This window comes from Triticum aestivum, chromosome 2D (assembly GCF_018294505.1).
Source record: "Triticum aestivum cultivar Chinese Spring chromosome 2D, IWGSC CS RefSeq v2.1, whole genome shotgun sequence".
Lineage (NCBI taxonomy): Eukaryota > Viridiplantae > Streptophyta > Magnoliopsida > Poales > Poaceae > Triticum > Triticum aestivum.
The window spans coordinates 75,472,671-75,494,928 of NC_057799.1; the positions used below are offsets into that span (position 1 = coordinate 75,472,671).

At 46.1% G+C, this 22,258-nt stretch overlaps 1 long non-coding RNA gene across 1 annotated transcript; it reads left to right on the top strand.

The window, feature by feature from the left end:
• The first annotated feature begins 20,322 nt into the window (after positions 1-20,322).
• Positions 20,323-20,809, top strand: LOC123048799 (uncharacterized). The gene is made up of 3 exons (XR_006423380.1): positions 20,323-20,453; positions 20,548-20,675; positions 20,755-20,809. It is a non-coding gene; the product is annotated as an uncharacterized lncRNA (long non-coding RNA).
• The last annotated feature ends 1,449 nt before the right edge of the window (positions 20,810-22,258 follow it).

A 22,258-nucleotide genomic window follows, 5' to 3' on the forward strand; every position in this document is an offset into this window, starting at 1 on the left:
TAAGTATGAGCAGTAGGAAGATTAGGAGTGGGGAAGCTTACTCTAAACAACGGTACCGCCGCCGTTTAGTTGAGGGGAGCGGCGAGGGAAGCGTGGAGAACGGCGGGGAAGCGATGTCGTGACCACTGTCCTCCTCCTCTTGCGCTTCGGAGTCATCTTCGACTCGGTTGGAGGCTCCACAATCTGCAACGGCACCTCGTGCACCGTGGGTTCCTGATCCAGTGGATGCTCTACCCTGGATCTGAACACCCACCACCTGCGCCTGTCCCATGGGCTGGACGAATTGGCCTGCTCCATCGCCCACAGGAGGATCTCGATGTCGTGCCTCGGTTGTGCGGGCGGGGGAAAAAGCTTTTTCTTCTCCCTGGATGTCATTTCCCTGAAAGTGGCCATTGCCGTCTAGTTCAACTGCCTTATGTTGTTAAACCAAGAACGGATCTCCATCAACCTGGCCATCTTGACCTGGTCGCCGCCAGCGATCTGCTCCTCCATCGAGGTTCTTGCGTGGATGGAAGAAGGGGGTTGGATGTGGAAGAGGAGACGAGCAAAGTTGTGGCCACGAGAAGGAGGAGAAGGAGAGGGAGGAGATGTCACGGTTGTAATGGCGATGGGTGAGGGGAAGGACGATGGTGGCGGCGGTTCTGCATTGGATGAGAGGGGCGGCGCGTGATTGTTTTCTTCCTATGACTTTTTTTGAGACAATTTTTTCCTATGACTAAAATGCCAGAGATTAAAACGGTTCCAAAAAAGCCCAACCATTGGAAAACTTTGTATAATAAATATAGATAATTCGGGCCAACCAAAGCCCACAACATGAATTAATAGTACGCTTACAACTTAAATAACACCAAGACAAATATAGATAGATAGATTTTTTAGCTAAAAAAGATAGATAGATAGATAGATGGCCACCGCTTCTCCACCAGGCTCCTCCTTGCTCCTCCTCCGGGCGCCCTTCACTGCTCCTCCGCGGTGTTGTTGATGGGGTACGGCAGAGTGTGCATGCGCTCATCGGTGGGGAAGACGTTGTCGTAGTCTGTGAAGATGTTATGGGTGGTGAAAGCTATGAACTCGCAGCCACACCAGAACACGCGACCGAGAAGGTAGAACACGTTGAAGGGGTTGGTGAAGTGGGCAAGGATAGCAACCACAACCCCGTTGTGGATGACCTCCTCGACTCGGTACATCCTTGGAGATCCCCGAGGGAGGTGCCCGTAGCCGGCCCCAAGGAAGAAGTCGGTGAACCCCCTTGCGCCCCTCCACCTTGACATCGCCCACACACGAAGGGTGCTCTCGACGTACACCCCGGCGGGGTAGAGCATCTCCAGCACGGTGGGGGGGAGCGGTAGGTTGGCCCGGTGTACTGCATGGCTGCGGCGGGCTGGTTCTTGGGGCTGTTTGTGGTGAAGAAGAAGAAGGGTAGGCACAAAATGCAGGTGGGAGAGTATGGGAGATGGATGAAGGGTGTGAGAGGAAGAGGAACATGATAGGTGGCTTAAATAGCCACCGTGGCAGTAATGGGGTCAAATGTGAACAAATTTTCCACCCACCGCGGCATCGGGAGTGTACACGCGTGGGAAACCGTAGTGTGAATCAAAATGCGAAGTTTAAGTGCTGCCCTATGTGCCGTCAGTCGGGCCAATCGGGGACGGCTCTGCGGCGCGTGCTCCTTCGCGTATGTGCACGCATGCAACGTAGGCTGAAGCGGACGCATGCATGCAACCGCATGCAACGTAGGCTCGCTCGGGCGCATGCAACGGCGGAGGACATCGCTCGGTCCAACGGGTGGGCTTCTTTACACAACCCAACGACACGCATGCATGGCAGCCCACCCTCGAGCGTAGAAAAAAAACAGGCAGAGAAAAAAACGTAAGTATTATATGATTTATCGACGCGAAAGCCCTAGATAATCCTTACAACGTCAAAAAGCTACGAAACTTGGCAATGATGCTAGTCATGTTGGTACAAGGTTGTTGGTCCACTTCAAGGATTTCGACAAAAACATGCTTTGAGACGGACCCTTCCCATCCCGAAAGGCCTCCCATGAAGCAGGTTCAGAATGACACCGAATTTTGCCAGGATGTAAGTCCAATGAGATCAACACTTGTTCATGTTGGCCAATGTGGCACTGACTGCCGAAGGAGATCAAGATTGATACTTGTTCATGTGGGCCCATAATGTTTTTACATTTGGTGTCGATAGAACACAAAAACAAACATGACTATATGATTTTAGGTCTTCACCCTCCCCAATTTGTTGGCCAACTCAGCAGGTTTTGCCTTAAGATGCCACCTCTTTCTGTAAGCTGCAATTGCTGTGGTTTTGGAATGCTGGTTCTCTTTCCTGCAGAACGGGCATTTATAGCGACCGTTACGCCGGTACACAATCTTTGCAGCCATGAGCCACTTGAAGATTTTCTTTCTGAAAGCTTCCCTCGGCTGTAGGTAGTTCTCCCATTCTTCCAAATCTGCAATCTGGTATTAGAAGAAAAAAATCTCATGCCAGCGAATTGTACATTATATCAAAGGCAGGCATAAATGGATTGTTTTTTCTTTGTATTGGTTTCCTAAAACTTTGGTTATATGAAAGACAGGCATAAAATGGAATACAAATGATCCATTCATCTAATTGCAAACCCTAGGACTGATAACCGTACGATTAATAAAAAAAGGCGAATAGTACGATTGTCTATACGAATAGCGAGGAATAACAAGAGAGCAATTTCTAGGGTTAACCTCGAGAAGGCAAATTCTAGGATTAATATCTGCACACACTAACCGATTCGTCGTCGTTGGTGCTGTGTTGGACCAGCTATGGCTGCGAATCGGCGGCGACGACGTCCTTGTCGACTAGTTCCTTCATGGGGTCCACATCCGCCGCACGGAGCGCACCAGCCACGCCCCCTCCCACGGCAGGTAGGATCATCCTCGCTGGCAAGAATGTGGGATTTTTGGCGGCGGCGAGTAGTGGGCGGCGACGAAGACGTGGGTGGATAGGCAGAGGCGATCGAACGCTAGAGGCGGGAGCGATATTTGGGGAGTGAAAATTCAGTTTGTTTGGGAGAGAGAGGTCAAGGCCGCGCACAATTCGTCACTTTTGAAATTTAGGTAGAAACATGCACGTACACGGCATCGTGCACACCCAGAGATTTGCCCGAACCAGCCAATCAACCAACCAAGCAAAAGAAAAAGTGCACAATGTCGGTCCACAAACGTGGCAACATAAACCGAACACCAAAATAGTGTGTTAAAAAAACAGAAAAATAGGAGGGACATTTTTTTGTTTTGCGCAGTACTACTAAATACTAGAAGGGAGAACTACTGAAAAAAAATAGAAGGGACAGTTGGCACATTTAATTTCACATGGCATCTAGCTTTTTTGTTCATCGCTAGCTATGTTGTACCGATTAGGTAAAATGAATGGATAATTATTAAACCCTAGCTATTGTCAAGGTTTATCGGTGTGTGTCTACGTGGCCAAGTGTGCTTGCACGGTGTGGGTCCAGGTGAGTGTGATGCACGGGATGGGCCTTTGTGGTTAGGGCCCACATGAAGCGGCACCGAATTTTGAGGAAAGTGAAGGTACGAGCCCCACACACCGTCCGCATGCTGGACTTGTTCCCTCCTATTGGCTATATCCAACATGCGATATGGCCTCGTTTACACTTACCCCGCGTGAGGGTTTATGCATGCCCCTCTCGGTATTTGACCATACCCTTCATGGGTCATATGATGAGACCACGCCAGGCCCCGTGATGCACCGCCTAGGCACAAACCGGGCGCGTTACCTCTCGGTAGCTAGATCCAAACCATGCACCCCCACTGTTTAGACCCAAGTGGAGTAGCACCTAGACACATGACCCGCGACACTTGTGCCAGCCCCCGAACCATGCATCCCCGCCGTGTAGACTCATATGTGGCCATGTGTGCATGCATGTTGTGGTTCCAGCTGAGTGCAATGCACGGGACAGTCCTTGGTTACTAGGTCTAACATCACGCGGCAACGAGATTTGAGGCAAATGAAGGAACGGGCCCCGCACTCCCTTCACAGGACGGACGCATTCCCACTCTGTGGCTTGATCCAGCATGGGATATGGCCCCAGTTGCCCACAGCCTACGTGAGGGCCTACGCATGCCGCTCTCGATGTTTTACCACACCCTCTAGGGGTCGTATGATTACACTTGCGCTAGGTCCCGTGAATTTTCGGCCCCTCGATAATTTGCATGGATTATAACGGCAGCTGATGAGCATCATAGCCTAGAGAACGGCGTCGAGGCCACCCCTCCCTTTGGTAGCATATGGTGCATATATGGACCAAAGAGCTTAACATGGGGCTTTCATCCCAATCCTTGCTATGATTTCATGTGGCCGCCGTAGATCTTGAACTTTCGATGTTACAACCCTAGAAATGCGGTAAATGTCCTGAATATGGGAGGGAGGGGGGAGAAAGGCCACACAATAAACTATCCCCATAATTTTATGTTTGTTTTATCTGGCAAGACAAACAAGTTTTTTAAAATAAGGATTTTTAGCATGTTTTAATAAGGATTTTATAATTTCACATTATAAGGTGCTTATTTTTTCCTAAAACAAAGGTGTTGTAGACGCACAAAGCTCCACATTGAGCCTCTCACCATCACGTTCACATTGAACTCACCCTAAAATGAAGGAGAGGTAGATCGAATCTCCCCACGGGGGGCAACCTCCACCTAGTAGCTAAATATGGTTAGTTGAGAATTTCTCCTCAAGTCGTTTTTTGAGGCAAAATCACATTCTTTTTTTTCCTCCAATATTGTGGTGAAATACATGGAAGAAAAATCGTGGGAGGCACGGTGGAACGAGTGCACCTGTTTTTCCCCTCCAAAAGTGCACTAGTTGCCATATTGCATGTGAACGTGTCACCTGTACAAACAATTGAATTGTCGTTTTTATTTTGTTAACAATTCCTAAATATTGAATTTCAGCATGCACCTACCCCATGTCAGTTAGGTCAAATTTGTTTTATCCAAGCTCCGCCAGCGACCGTGCAGATTCTTGTACCATGCACGTGCTGCTCCGGGCCTCTGGCGTCCGGTACCGGACAGGGGAATCTAGATGTGATGCAATACAATTCATGTTGACCCATATCATGCACCCTTAGCCAACCAGGCCGACAACATGCACCGCTAGCCACCTCGATCTAGACCATGCGGTAGTGTCCACGATGGGCAAAGATGCTCAGTTGGACATGTTTGCCGGCACTAGTGCATGATGCCCAATCTCGGCGTGCAAGACGGGTAGCCGTGTGTCGCTTTGACATGCTTGGCTTACGGAGGGAGGGACTCATTGGAGAACTAACGAACCGAGGTGGGGTCAAGGGTGGATGGATGGTGTGGGTCAACTTGGCTAAAGGTTTACGGTGGGTGTCTACGTGGCCAAGTGTGCATGCATGGTGTGAATCCAGCTGTGTGTGATGCACTGTACGGGCCTTTTTGGATAGGGCCCACATGAAGCGGCAACGAATTTTGAGGAAAATGAAGGAACGGGCCCCGCACTCCATCTGCATGCCGAACTCGTTCCCTCCATTGGCTAGATCCAGCATGCGATATGGCATGCCTTCCACATAGCCCACGTTAGGGCTTATGCGTGCCGCTCTCATTGTTTGACCACACCCTTCATGGGTCATACGACGAGACCACGCCAGGCCCCGTGAAACACCGCCTAGACACAAACCGGATGCGTTACCTCTTGGTAGCTATATCCAAAGCACATGCAGACCCGCCGTCTAGACCCAGGTGTGGAGCATCACGTAGATGTTTAGACTCATACATGTACATGCATCCTCTTGGTAGACGTTTAGACTCATGTGTTACCTTAGCTAGATCCAAACTGGACTCACACCACTTACGCCAGTCCCCGAACCATGCATCCCCGCCGTTTAGACTCATACGTGGACATGTGTGCATGCATGTTGTGGGTCCAGTTGAGTGCGATGCATGAGACATGCCTTGGTTACTAGGTCTAACATCACGTGGCATCGAGATTTGAGGCAAATGAAGGAACGGGCCCCGCACTCCTTTCACAGGCCGGACGCATTCTCTCTCGATGGCTTGATCCGACATGCGATATGGTCCCGTTTGCACACAGCCTATGTGAGGGCCAATGCATGCTGCTCTCGATGTTTTACCACACCCTCTAGGGGTTGTACAATGACACCACACCAGGTCCGGTGAATTTTTAGCCCCTCACTAATTTGCATTGATTATAACGATAGCAGACGGGCATCATAGCCGTAGAGAACGGCTTCGAGGCCACGCCTCCCGTTGGTAGCATATGACACATATATGGACCAAAGAGCTTAACATGGGGCACTCATCCCATTCCCTGCTATGATTTCATGGTGGCCGCATAAGATCTTGAACTTTCAAGGTTACAACCATAGAAATGCGGTAAATGGCCTGAATATGCGAGGGGGGGGGGGCGAGAAAGGCGACGCAATTACCTACCCCCATTATTGAAGTTTGTTTTTTCTGGAAAGAAACAATTTTTTATAAATAAGGAATTTTCAACACTTATTAATAACAATTTTATAATTTCACATTGTAAGGTGCATTTCTTTCCTCTAAAACAAAGGTGTTGTAAACGCACAAAACTCCTCCTTGAGCCTCTCACCATCACGTTCACGTTGAACTCACCCAAAAAGGATTTCCCTCTTTTTTACAATTTTCCTTTGTTTTAGTTTTTTAGACAAAAGGATTTTGCTTTGTGTTTTTTTATTAGTAACATAGGGTTTTACTTTGTGACTGGTAAGCGGCCTGTGGGCTTGTTTGGTTGTTTCTTTACGAACTGTACCCACGGGCCGTTATTTTCTGTGCTTGACACGGATAGGGTCCGTGTCATCACCCCCATCGCCCACACACCCCCGCCCCCTCACCCCCACCCTCCCCACAAACCACCCCGCCGCCTACTCGCCTGGCCGCTCTCGACGGTTGGAGCAGAAGAGCGCGGAGTGAGATTGGGAGGCCGCCAGCAAGCACCTAGCGACTACCGGCGACTAGGTGAAGTGAGAAACCCTAACTTGTAATCTTCAACTTCTTTGTTCCTTGTTGTGTTGCCGTTTCGGGAGTTGGATACGGTTTTCAAAGTCAGAGATTAGATAGTTAGGATTTTTAAATCGGAGGTTAGGTGGAAGGCGATGCAGAGATTGAAGGAAGTTTTCTACATCGGTGGCTAGCTGGGTATTTTTTCTAGGGTTTCGGTATTCCAGGGTTTTCATAACAATGAACAAGTGCAGATGCGTAACACAATAGCAGCAAATTTCAGCAAACAGTCCTTTAAAAACTTTAAAAAATATTGGCCTTGTGCAGTGGCGAATCCAGGAAGAAACCAGAGGGTGGGCTCAAAACTTATAAGCTGGGCTAGTGGATTAAATTCCTTTTTAGGCCGAAATTAGGTTGGGTTTAGTAAGGCAGCCATTAACTTGTAGTCCTAGATTGCAAGTCAACTAAACATTTCTCAGAATAATATTTACTGCAGTTTTTTTTGCAGAATATGAAATTTTGATCCAAATATTTGTATCTTTGTAGGGAAATAAAAATAAACTCGTAATTCTATTGCCCAAATTAGTTCATATTTTAAAGATTATAAATGTGAGGGCGTACAATATATCAGAGTTTTTAGGAATTATTTTAGTCTTTATTTTGTGTGGTTATGTAGTACCAGGAAAAAGTGAAGTAAGTTCATTTTCTCCAACATGACAGACAAATGGCTAATTGAGTTGGTTACCCTGACGATCCTTCGTCCGTCCAGAACAGATTTTCTTTTCTTTTTCAAGGAACATATTGTTGGATGCGGATGTATGTAGATGGGCTGTATGTTGAAGGTGTGCGTGTGTACATTCGGGTGGGTCGAGTAATAGCAGTAGTAGGATTTATGTTTTCATAGGACTTTTCTCAGAGATCACTGCTCAGTCTCAGACACTACCTTAGTTGTGCTGCAGAGGAGGAGGGGCCAATGCCACGCGTTGACGCTCGGGGTGAGCCCATGCTGCCGGTCGAGGATGAAGAGAAGGACATGTCTGAACAAGCTGTGGTGCGGCGGGCACGCGCTGCGTTGCAGGGTTATGAGGAGTGGAGGGCGAGCCACCCGCTCAGTTCAAGTGTATGATTGGTGATTACTGATGCAGTACCTTCGTTGATTATATTGTATGATTGTTGCCTAGTGTGTTTACATGCATAAGCCCTTTTCTTAAATTCTCATCCTTTGCTTTTCTTCATTTTATTTTGTTTACACAGGTGGTGTGCATAACCGGTCGACAGGACTGCAACAGGCCCAATGCTGATGGGTTGACATTACCATCAGGCTAGATGGGGACACTTCAGCTGTGGTATAAATAATCATGTCAATGTTTACTTGTATTGTGTTTGTTCCCCTCTACTTTGAAGATTAACAAAATGTAGGAAATAAATAGCAATTAAATTCTACATCCACAGATTGTGCCATGCTACGCAAGGCACCAGTTTAGCGCCATCCCAGACAGTTCATTGCTTTTTCAAGCGAGAGGGAGCCGCATGTATGATTTTGGCGTGTACAAAGGGAATTCAAGGGCGATCATCTGTGGTGAAAACTGGTGCAGGTTTGTTGAAGACTTCGACCTGCGAGAAGGCGACCTTGTCTCCTTCGATTTGACTGAAGACATTCCTATGGTGTACTGCTGCAACTTGCCAAGGACATGCGATCAAAACGAAGAGCGTAAAGATCCTCTAGAATTAGCTGTCATAATGAAGGGAATTAATCTTACGAAGCAAGTGGAGCGTAACCTACATGACCTTTTAGCGATGAACAAAGGTTATATAGGTGCATTTTTGTCCACTGCTTCACCAAGTCGAACAGAGCAGGAAAGACGATGGTATGTTTTTGGTGTACTAGTATTTTCTATTTTGTATGCAATTTTCTTTGTTTTTTCATGGAGAGAAAGTTTAATGATATGCTATTGTAGCTGAAACCAGTGAATACACTGATGTGTGTTTTTGCATATCCTTTTGTTTCCCATAACTGAAGATCCTTATGTAATATATGTAGATGTAGCTGAGGATCCTTCTGTTTACTGCTCCTTCACATATTTGACAATTTTTCTTCCTATGACTGTGACGCCCCCGATTTGACCGTACACTAATCATGCACGCAAATGTGTACGATCAAGATCAGGGACTCACGGGAAGATATCACAACACAACTCTAAAACATAAATAAGTCATACAAGCATCATAATACAAGCCAGGGGCCTCGAGGGCTCGAATACAAGTGCTCGATCACAGACGAGTCAGCGGAAGCAACAATATCTGAGTACAGACATAAGTTAAACAAGTTTGCCTTAAGAAGGCTAGCACAAAAGTAGCAACGATCGAAAAGGCAAGGCCTCCTGCCTGGGACCTCCTAACTACTCCTCGAAGCCGAACTCCATGTAGAATCATCCTCGGGATCTCTAGCTCCTGGACTCCAGCATCTGGTTGCGACAATCAGGTATAGAAAGGGGAAAAGAGGGAGAAAAGCAACCGTGAGTACTCATCCAAAGTACTCGCAAGCAAGGAGCTACACTACATATGCATGGGTATATGTGTAAAGGGCCATATCAGTGGACTGAACTGCAGAATGCCAGAATAAGGGGGGATAGCTAGTCCTGTCGAAGACTACGCTTCTGGCCACCTCCATCTTGCAGCATGTAGAAGAGAGTAGATGGTAAGTTCACCAAGTAGCATCGTATAGCATAAACCTACCCGGCGATCCCCTCCTCGTCGCCCTGTTAGAGAGCGATCACCGGGTTATATCTGGCACTTGGAAGGGTGTGTTTTATTAAGTATCCAGTTCTAGTTGTCATAAGGTCAAGGTACAACTCCGGGTCGTCCTTTTACCGAGGGACACGGCTATTCAAATAGATAAACTTCCCTGCAGGGGTGCACCACATAACCCAACATGCTCGATTCCATTTGGCCGGACACACTTTTCTGGGTCATGCCCGGCCTCGGAAGATCAACACGTCGCAGCCCCACCTAAGCACAACAGAGAGGTCGGCACGCCGGTCTAACCCTATGCGCGCAAGGGTCTGGGCCCATCGCCCTATGCACACCTGCACGTTGCGTACGCGGCCGGAAGCAGACCTAGCCTAGTGGCGTTCCAGTCCAATCCGGCGCGCGCCACTCAGTCGCTGACGTCACGAAGGCTTCGGCTGATACCACGACGCCGGAATACCCATAACTACTCCCGCGTAGATGGTTAGTGCGTATAGACCAAATGGCCAGACTCATATCAAATACCAAGAACTCGTTAAGCGTGTTATGTCGAAGTAACCGCGGACGCCGTCCAGGGCCAGGCCCACCTCTCACCTAGGCGGTCTCAACCTGCCCTGTCGCTCCGCCACAAAGATCCACTTGCGGGTACTCCTACGAGCCGACCCGACTTTATTTACCACATGTGTCATGTATAGAGTATATAAGTATATACCCGTGATCACCGCCCAGGTGATCACGGCCCGATAGTATAGCATAGCAGACGGACAAGAATGTAGGGCCACTGATGGAAAATTAGCATCCTATACTAAGCATGTAGGATTGCAGGTAAAGGTAACAACAGTAGTAGCAAGGGTAGGCTATGCATCAGGATAGGATATCGGAAAGCAGTAACATGCTACACTACTCTAATGCAAGCAGTATAGAGAAGAATAGGCGATATCTGGTGATCAAGGGGGGCTTGCCTGGTTGCTCTGGCAAGGAGGGGTCGTCAACTCCGTAATCGAACTGGGCAGCAGCAGCGTCGGTCTAGTAGTCTACCGGAGAGAAGAGGGGGAAGAAATAGTAAATATAAAGCAAACATAGCATCCCAAAGCATAACGTGGTAATACGACGTGTCGGGTGTGACCTAACGCATGTCTACACGAATAGGTGAAGGGGGAAATTCAACCGGGAATGTTTTCCCGGTTCCGGACCTATGCTAGACAGATGACCGGAGGGGAAAGTTCCATGTTCAGCATACTAGAGGCATGTGACAAATGAACGGACTGCGTATTCGGATTCGTTGGATTTTTCTGAGCAACTTTCATATAGAAAACATTTTCATCCGAGCTACGGATTATTTTATATGATTTTTGAAAGATTTAACAATATTCTGGAATTATTTATATTAACAGAAAAAGGAATATGACGTCAGCATTGCGTGGGGATGACGTCAGCAGTCAACAGACTCGCTGACCAGGGTCAAACCGGGCCTGTGGGTCCAGTGGGACCCACATGTCAGCCTCTGTTAGTCTAACAGCAATTTAAACTAAACTAACAGTCTAATTAGAGGGGTGGGCCCCATATGTCAGTGAGTGTTTAGGCTAGTATAGTTACTTGTTTTTTTAAACGTTTATTAAACTAATTATCAGAGCGGGGGCCCACATGTCTGTGACAGAAGCCGGCCCAGTCAGCGTTGACCACAGTCAACTGGTCAAAGTGGGGCTCCTGGGCCCACCAGTCAGTGGCTGGGGCCTGCCCAGTCAGTAGTTGACTAAAGTCAACAGGGCAGCCGGGTCCCAGGGGCCCACGGGTCAGCGACCGGGGGGGGCCTAGGCGGTGCCACATAGGCGGGGCGCCGGAGAGAGCTCCGGCGAGCCTCTCCCGCGGCGGCTCATCGCCGGAGACGGCCAGAAAAATGCTACAGGGCACGGGGGTAGGTGCGGCTAGGCGCGTTCGATCGGGCGTTCGACGCCGCATCCACCTACGGTGGCGCCGCGGTCCGTAATAGGCTAGAACAACGACGGCAAGAGGTGGGGCGGTCGCCGGAGTTCGGCCGCTTTCTGGTTTGGCGCTACGGGGCACCAAAACGTGCGCGGTTTGCGGCTACAGCTAGCTGGCGATGCGGCGCGTCCGATGGAGCAAGCAGCAGGGGCGGGGATGGCCGGAGTGGCACCGGCGACAAGCGGTGGCGGCGGTGAGCTACGGGCCTCGTCGGGGACGGTGCTACGGTGCGCGCGCGGGTGAAATAAACAGCTAGGCGTGGTCTACGCAGTGCGACGAGGCCAATGAGCAGCAGCGCGCGTCCAAATGGTCGCCGAAACGACGCCGGCGACGTGCTATGCGGTGGCGAGCTTGGGCAAGTCGAGGACGGCGGCTAAAGGGAGTAAACGGCGACGGAAGAGGGCTAGGAGGGATAAGAGGCTCACATTGAGCCTGCAGGTGTGCGAGAGTGAGCTCGGGGGAGGCTCGAGGCGGTGAAACGGGGCGGCGATCGACGGCGGCCGTGCGGGGAAGACGAGCTCGGGGAGGTCGTTGTAGTGGCTCCAAGCTTCAACGGAGAGGCGGAGGTGATGTAGTCGAGGGCGGCGACGGCGTACGACACGGCGAAGTGGCGATTGGGGCATGGTGGCCGCGGGATCGAGCAGAGGGCGGCGACGGGGGCACTCGGGCAGTGGGGAGAAAGGGCGAGCGCGGGCGAGGGAGAGAGGAGAGGGATCTGATGTGGGTTAGGGTTTGGGCGAGAGAGAGGGAGAGCGTCGGGGGCTGATCTCATCCACCCGCGCCGCAGAAGTGCGCGGGGGCGAGTGCCCCGCGGCCATGGAGGCTCGGCCTTCTCCTGTTGCAGGAGGAGGACGAAAGGCTGAGGTAGGTGGGCTGGGCTGGCACTGTTGGCTAGCTGGGCCGGTTGGTCCAGCGTGCGTATGGGGGGGGGGTTCCTTTTTCTTCTGTTTTGTTTTTTTACTCTTTATTTATTTTTTCTATTTCGGCTAATTGTTTGGGCACCAAATGAGTTTTGTAAAATATGAGAGCTGGCCCACAAATCACAGCACAATATATTCTACCACCAAAAACTAGTTTGGGGTAAATATCATTTCATAATTCTTTTGTATTAATAAAGAGGTTATTAAATAATATTTTCAGCCACTGTTTGAGGCTGTTTAAGTCACTTAACAAATTTCATTAATGTTGTTTACAATTTTATCATAGCCTCTGATTTAACTACTATTTATTGAACATTTTAGTCTTAATATTTGAAAACTTTTATTGTTTGCTTGATTTTGAATTTTGAATTATAATCGGTTTCGAACTAACACCAGATTAATAACAGTAATCATGGTGACGTGGCATTGTTAACAGAGGTTTACTGTAGCTTAATTATCCAGGCGTCACAATGACGGTGCATACAGAGATTACCGGTGAAAGTTGTCGACGCCCTGAAGACCCCAGGAGATGGGGAGATACCGGGAGATGGGCTTGCTGGCATTCGGCTGTGCAAGGACAGTTTCATGCCGGTCAAGTACCACAAGTGTGATGATGGCCGCATCATCTTCGGCAAGGGATGGAGTGATTTTGTTGACAGTGAAGAGCTTAAGGTTCATAAAGCCGTTCTTTTCGGTTTCAAGACCACCACCCGTGAAGATCTTCAGATCGAGGTGGTTATGAACATGCTGACCGAGGAGCCACAAATGTAGCACGACAACGCAAGAGTGTCCTTTACACTAGGTATAGTGCGAAAACTATGTTGATAGCAGTTATGCATCTATGGGGTTACGTCTTCATTATGTCTTGGGTGATGATGACTATGAGAGGAGGAAATGTTGCAGTTAGAGTAAATGCTAGGATTCGGCCCTATTCAGGACTCAAAATAGGTCTTTCACAGGTGGTTGCTTTATTGGCTGCTGTTTCCCTGGCTATAATCATGAACGATGGTAATGCAAATGGAATCTTTAAGGGGGTTTTATTAATATTTTAAATCATGGAGTTAAGATGGTAGAACTACCTATGAGTGTTTGCGTAGGAGATGCGGGAAGGGCATCATTTGTGTTCTTGACTCTTTGGCAATGCAGGAATAATGTGAGATTACAAAATAAATGGTATAGTGATCTTATGATTCTTGTTTAGCTAATTTGCTTGTGGATCATGGGATGGTCTATATTGCAGATGAAGGTGGTAAACAAAGAGGTGCTGATGGTCTATATGTGCAGGCTAGAGCATGTAGCAGGTGAATTGTACAGTTCATCGCAAGTGTGGAGTCACAGGGTACTGCGGTGTCGCCTGCGCATCTCTGCCATAGTTTTATTTTTTGGACATTCATGTTAAGTCTGGCTGGGCTTGCTACCATGTATGATTTGTGCTGCTAGTTGATTACTTTAGTATCTAGCTGTAGTTTGTATCAGGGGCTTGAAAGACCATGTGGTTTCTGTTAATGGAAAATTAGAGGGGGTGACCCTTCTTTTGATTAAAAAAATGAACTTTCTCTATGCAATTAAAAAAATAAAATTTCTCTATTCAAACCCAGTTGAGAACAGTATTCATTATAAATCTGAAATAATCTTTTTGTAAAAATGGCTATCGCATTCTGTATCATAGCTAGCGAAACCGAAACAAAATAAACGTCTTAAGTATAATATCTCGTGAACGTGGACCAAATTAGGCAAGACAGCTAGAATAAAGGATGCTTCAACTTGCAGGAAATTTGAACTTAGGACTTACTAGCAGTATAATAAAGTTTACAGACTATCAGCTAGATAAATAGAAGAAACATTTTAGGTTGATTCATTCTTCCTTCCGGACTTCCTCGACCGCCTAGATGGTTTGGCGAGATGCTTGCACAGACTCGCGAACCCCTTCTGGAAGTTCACCAAGCGCCTGTATACATCGTAGGTGGCATACGCGTCCCTGGAAGCATAATAGATGTTCTTCAAGGGCAAGGGTGCTTCTGCCCATATATGGTGGTCATCTTCTGTGATAGCATCCTTCATCTTGTTGTAGCTATGGTGGATGATGGAACCAGCGTAGTCAGCCAAGCCATACTTTGGCTTAATCATCACTGGATCAGGCACTCTCCACATATTTTGGATATCCACAAAGTTTCGTACCACCAGACCAACACGCTCGAGTTTTTTCTCGTCATTGTTGATGTCCACCCCAACAAAGGTGTACTCCTCGTCGAGCAGGAAGGCGGCAAGCAGGCCGCAGTGCTCATCAGCAACGCTTATGTGGTAAACGAGGACGTAGATGCCAACGCATAACTGGACCACGGCAGCCATCTGTGTCGGACCACGGGGCCAGGTGAACTCCACATCCAGTGCAACTATCTTCTGGTCGTCGTTCCGTAGCCAGTATTTGAATCTGCCAATGCAGTACTCAACACAACTAGCCTTGTTCATGTACTTCACAAAATTTTTGGTATTTCCATCTGCCCTAGTAGCATAATCTTTCTCGAACGCCATGCCGAAGGACTGTAATTGATGAAACCAGTATAAGACATGAAGCATGACGATAACATGATAACAATAAGCCGAGATGAATATGATGGCAGATAGTATAGTAATTCTGGCGCTATTGAAAGTTTATGTAAACAAGTGCATGAACAATTTAAACTAAACAAGTACTCCCTCTGTAAAGAAATCACTAAAGTAGTGAACCAAAAGTTGTTATATTTCCCTGCAGAGGGAGTATATGCGACTTAACAATCAAAATTTACGCTCTTGAAATATTTATCTAAACAACTACATCAACAATCAAGAATAAACATGTATCTATGAATTGTTCATCGCCCATGCAGATGAAACTGTGTGTACAAACTAAAGAAGCAGGAGAAAAACCAGAAATTGACAAGACAACGGACTAGATGTTGCATGCAGATGAATTTGTGTGCAAAATTCTCATAAGGCAACGGACTACATGTTGCAGGCAGATGAATCTATGCGCACAAAATAAAGAAGCAGGAGAACAAGAAATTGACAAGAAGAAGGCCATCGTATGTGCTGCTACTAGAGAACTACTAACAAAATTGATAGGAAGGAGAACTCACCGTTCCAGAAGCCAGATTGTTGGGAGATTGGGCGACGCAGAGGAAGAGGGAATCGAGAGGACGCAGAGGCAGAGGAACCGTTTTTGGAGAGTCGTGGCAGTGAGGACGCAGCGCCCTCGCGCATGCCCGTCCTAAATAATTGGGACGGGGCTCGTCGCGCCTGTTGGAATCCTCGCTTCCTTTCTCATGTTCACATTTAAAATGGGCTCATCCCATAGGCCCGTATAAGAAATCACAAGAAGCCCAAACGCTTCACGGTTGAGATTACTGATCTAAACTTGCTAAAAATTCTCAAAATAAAAAAACTAGCTAAAAAAACATTACGTGATCTAAAACTACCTCTCCGTGAGATCCCAAATTCCCAATATTTCCTTGTGGTCGGTTGTTAGAGAATCCCCTATAAATAAACATTACGTGATCTAAAACTACCTCTTCGTGAGATCCCAAATTCCCAATATTTCCTTGTGATCGGTTGTTAGAGAATCCCCTATAAATACGAAGCTTTTCATGGCATAGATCGTATACTTCCACCCCATGCCTCCCATACCTAGCCTTCCATGACCACACCGAATTACCACCCCACGCTGCCCAAAGTAGCTCCCAGATCGGTGAAGCCGACGAAGCCGTCATCTTCAAAGCCTGCGTCGGCGAATCCTGAGATGAAAGAGAAGGGCACGTCAGAGAAGCCGACGAAAGAGAAGGGCACGTCGGAGAAGCCGGCGAATCAAAAGATGAAAGCGAACGGCAATGGAGCCGGTCTCCATCGAGAGAATCCTCCGGTAACGATCGAGATCCTTGTATTCTGTATACACCCTCCTTCCCAAGTCTGCATGCAATCCCATTATTTACGGTGCACTTCCTTTTGATCTCGTTTAGTTACAGCCATAACGAACTATCCCTATTTTATCGAAGGGAGATGGGTGTGTCTAGAAAGGCTTGCACGAATCTTAGCATAAAATCAATGACATAGGACTTAGATAAGCAATACTTAGAGCACATCTAGATGTGCTTTAGCAAAACTTAAGGGAGATCGTGGATGCCTACCTCTCTTAGTTTTTAGTCGTGAATGCCTCTCTCTGTAATGAAACTTGCGCTAATTTTCGTGCTGGAAAGTTGTACGTGCAACGATATGGAAAGGAAGGACTAGTAATTCAACTTTGTTTAAAACCAGCAACCGAATCAACAAAATAATCTTAGTACTCCTAAATGCCTGATCAAATACGCAGTAGACAGAATACAAACTAGTTTTGTACGTAAGTTGCATGCCTCACTTATTTGGCATTGAGAACATCAAATGTATGTACTATATTAAATTTTAGGTTGACGAGAAAGAAATGAGAAAACTAAAGAGAAAGATGGACAGTAGGATCACATGTTACATTCCTAATATGGTGATTATCTATAAACTATTGATCTTCTGATCATGTATGCAATTATTTTCGTAAGCGTGACGCCTGAAACTTTAGTAGTGTACATAGACCAAAGTCTGCTCTTCCTACTAAAAATCTATACTATTATCAGTCAATTTGCCGACAGAGATAGCTTGTTTTTCTATGTCTGGTGTTCATTATATGGCCTAGAAGCTCTATAATTTCATGCAGTACTGTAGAGCACAATTTTGACATTGGCATAGATTAGATCTAGTCGGTTCTATGCGTGTTTAAATGAATACCATACAGAATCTAATCACACTATTTGTACATTCAGGGAACTCAGGTTGCTTCATTGCTGCAATACGAGAAGTTCATAAAAGAATTAAACGCACAGCAACTGACGTACATCAAGTTGATTGGACTGGGTGAACTTCTCAAGACTCCTGGCATGAGAATGAGACGTCTACTGTGCCAGGCCATCGCTTATTCATATGATGCAGAGCAGGATGCCTTTATAATTAATGGGAGACCATGTAGGATCACACTAAAAGATGTGGAGCATATAACAGGCCTGCCCTGCATGGGGAAGAATCACGTCTCTTCAAATCACAACGATACTTTGGAGTTGTGGAAGGAACTGAAAGACCCCAATGACACAAAAGTAACTTTGAAAGGATTGCTAGCCAAGATGAAAGGCGACAGCACACCTAATTTTGTCAGGCCATTTGTCTTGTACACCATAGGCAAATATGTATGCCCGACAACACAGTAGTATGTGGACAACAGATACCTTGGGATTGTTAGAAACGTTGAGACAATAAAGAGCACCAATTTTGGACAGCTTACACTTGACCATCTTATGGCTAGCATCAGGAAATTTGTAAATGGTGGAGCAAATCTGGAGGGCAACCTACCACTGCTGCAAGTAATACAATCATTATTAACATACCATACATTTAATTTTATGGAAAATTTTCTAAGCTGTTTTTGTTGTAATGCAGACGTGGTACTACGAGAAGTGGAGGGTGCACCAACTGGACTCTACCATCTTGTATGCATCAAGGTTAAGGCCGTTGATCTAAAACTGGAGTGACGAGAAGGCACAGAAGGTTGACAACATAATCAACAAAAATTATATAGGGGTTGGAGAGGTAAAGTGTTAGTACTGTGTGCCTGGATTATCTACCATATGTTTTGAATGATACTAACGACACTAACATACAGTATGTCATATGCTTCTAACTGCTTGGGACGCCGGTCAAACCAAAGACTGACGGTCAGATAAATGATGAACATCAGGCACAAATATATATTGTAACTTTGCAAGTACAATCGAAGTCATATGCTTCTAACTGCTTGTAATTTGCAGGATAAGGCACTCATGGGTCGTGTATTGGCTGATTTGAAAGAAGTTGCCTCCATTGTGCGGGAAGCCAGTGCACAACAATTTGATAGGATGAGCACCCTTGAAAAAAAATGGACGAGTGCCTTAGGCGTACACTTGCGAACGGCAGACGCACGGACGACCTCATCACAGAATTCAATGTAAGTATACCATTATGAGTTTCTATAAATATTTTTACTATCAATACTCTCCACACTAACACATTTTTTAAAGAACCACCGCTATGGAATATTTGATGCTGATCGCCCAGGAGTAGAGGACATACAGCTATCTGACCTGGGAGTACCTGCGGACCCAATGGAGGTCCCAGGAGAGAATACTACTCACCAGCAAAAACAAAAAAAGACACGGAGGTCATTGCCAAAGGCATTTCTGCTAAGGGAATACAAAAAGATAACATGGATGCCCCCATGAAGAACGTAACTTAAGATTTGCAGCCTGCTCCTAGTTTGCAATCGCGAAAGCATTCAAAAACCACCACAAGCCTTGAAGCTTTCATGGTGATACACATTTCACATCTAACTGATTTTGTTTTAAGTTAATGCAGATTCGTAGCTAACATATGATCTTCCACGTTCAGGATGAAGAAGACAGAGTTGTTGCTGCAGCTTGCAAGGAGAGTCTCAAGAATGTTTCACAGCTTTATAAATAGCTGGATGCTTCATAGGGTGCTCCGAGTTTGGATTCACGAAAGCATTCCAAAGCCACCACAAGCCTTGAAGCTTTCCTGGTGATGCACATTTTACAGTTAACTGGTTTTGTTTTTTTATTTCGCGCAGATTGCAAGCTAACAAGTGCTTTATTTCGAATCACAGGATCCTCTGAATTTGAGGCACAATGAGAATGTGCGAAAGGCTGAAGAAAGAAGAGATCAAGATGATGAAGATGTCAGTATTGAGGTGGGGGAGAGGCAGGTACCAAAAGCAAACACCGGTCTGCCAAGGCTAAGGCAATAAGGGAGCCGGAAGAGACCCATGTCTTCCCAGTTGCTGAGGACAACTATGATGATTCTTTAGCAAAGCAGCGACAAGATAGTGTGGTTGATTCCATGCTACCAACTCGTGCGAGCATCCGGAAAAGAGTGGCATCTTCATTATTGTGCAATGAAGATTATGTTCTGTACGATAGTGATAAGAAGAGAAAGAAAAACAGGACTCCATCGGAGTCTACCAACGATTCCAAGGACACAAAGAATACAAAGAGGAAAAACCATGCAAGCATTTTTAAAGATACAGACACAGGTGCTTCGAGGCTGGAGACCGACCTTGACAAGTTTCGACAGAATTACGTGGCCGAAATTGTCAACACCTCAGATCTTGATAAACAATTGGTGGTAATTGATGACATTGTTCTGCTACAGAAGCATTTGCAATGCCTCACCATGACAGATGGAGTTTTAGATGACAAATGGTTGGGTGACGAAGTAAGATATTTGCCAAATTATTTTATCAATTTTCTTTTGCACAGTACAATTAACTTGAATTTTGTTTTAGTTGGTTGATGCTGTGATTCAGATCATGCGTCATGATCATCCTAAGGACATAAGGGACGGGCAACTGGTTTACATTGAGAGGGTGGCCGGCGTCGCTATGCTCGAAAGAGATGGTAAGGTAGAGAACTGCCACGAGGCCGCTTTGGCGGGCAGTCATGGAACAACAAAAGGAGACAACTACCTCAGACATGATCTGGTACCATCTAACCATGACATAAACACATTTATTTTTCTAATCATTATGCATGTTGATGTAATCATCTTTGCTGTCCAGGTTTTTCTACCTACGAACATGGCGAACACCCACTGGTTCCTTGTGGTCGTAAACCCCAGAAGGAGGGAGATTCAGATTCTTGATTCACTTTTCAGCTACGTAGTAACACAAGTGGTTCACGTGGTGAGATTTTAAACGTCTTTCAATATAACACAGGATTTAGCATCATACCTAACCATGAACCTTGAGCAACTTCTCATACCATGGACTTTGGCAGATACGTGGGGTGGAAGCACATCTGAGAGCATCGCTGCGAATCAATGGACCACAAAGCCATGCATGGCAAGACATTAACGTGACCCAATGGACAGTAAAGCATGTTCCTGTGCCAAGACAAGATGACAAGTCAGTCAACAGTATTAGCTTCTAAATATGTTTTTCATTTTAATACGTGAAATGGTGCTAACAGAATTAATTGTTGTAGTTCTTCTTGTGCACTCTACATGCTGAAGAACATCGAATTCTTTACGGGAGAAGATCTTACGCTGCGTTATGACCAAGTACGTAGAGTAACACCTAAAATTCTGTCAATTTTGTAAACATATGGAACGATACTAACATATCCTCCCATGCAGGCATACATTGACAATTATAGAAGAGAGCTGCCTGTTGTCCTTCTTAATTCGCCCTACAACAAATTGAAGTCCATGAAAAGGTTGAAGACGTACAATGCTAGCCTATCGGATGCAGCTGCGATTGAAGATCATGAAGATGCAAGCAGTTAGTCCAGCAGTGGTTGATTCTTAGATCTGGAGTGTACACTTGGTTATGAAGCGGTAGAGTAGGGTGTGGTTTGGTTTTAGTCCCGAAGAAGGTTTCCTAGCCATGTACCTAGTCCAGTGCGGATTAATCAAGTTGTAATATTTCACAGTACTGGTTCCAAATACTATTCTTGAAATAAATTTGCTCTGCATGGGAGACGCTGAAACATATATTTGCTTTTTACAACCAGGACTTTTGAAGCTTAGGAAGGTTAACTGAATTCTTAAATTTATATTTAAGTTTCGTCGGAGTCTGGGCAAGATTCAGAACAATTACATCGCTAGTTAGAAGTTTCAGAACTTTTTTAACATCGCTAGTTAGAAGTTTCAGAAAAATTTCAGCGAGTGCTGAAATATTTTGGCCGAAATTCAGTGAGGCTGAAATATTTTGGCTGAAAGGCAAATATTGCAGTGGGTGCTGAAATGAATGAAGTTCAGTTATTTCATTGAAATCTCACCAAAGTGAAAACCATGGTGTCGTGCCATCTTGAGCAGCACCAGACATGATTCAGTATTATTAACAAAATTTGGTCTCACATATACGAGGAAAAAAGGTATGAGCATGAGCATGCAAGATCGGATGGGCAATAAAATAGCTTCACAAGAGAGTAAAATACTTCACGTGTGAAGACTCAATCCTAGTTGACTTTAGAACTAGTTTTCATCCTAAAAGAGGTCCAGTGAACTACTTATAACAAAAAATAAAAGCGGTCCAGTTCTTTTGGCTGATTTTCAAAGAAACAGGAACTATATCTTTTTGATGATCGTGATTCTCAGGAGACCTACGTGTTGTTACGCAACTTACCTTGTTTTTTAACCATAACTTACCTTTGCTAAACTCTCCACGTCCCCCCTAATATTCAACCAGGTGGGTCCCCTCCCTTGATTTCCTCCAACCGAAGAAATCTATACGTAGATATATGCCCGGGTTGTTACGATCCCTATAAATAGGGATCCTTTGAAACCTCGTAGATCATAGTTCGTCCTTTTGCGCCGCCCAAACTAGGAAGACCGAAGGACGGAGCAACCCAGGAATCCAGCAAGACCGAACGACGGAGCCAAACATGAATCCTCTGGTAACTCCCCACGATCTCCTGCTGCAGCCGCTGCTATTTTTCGTGGCACGATCTTCCTCCCATGATCTCTTGCTGCAACCCCACTAGATTG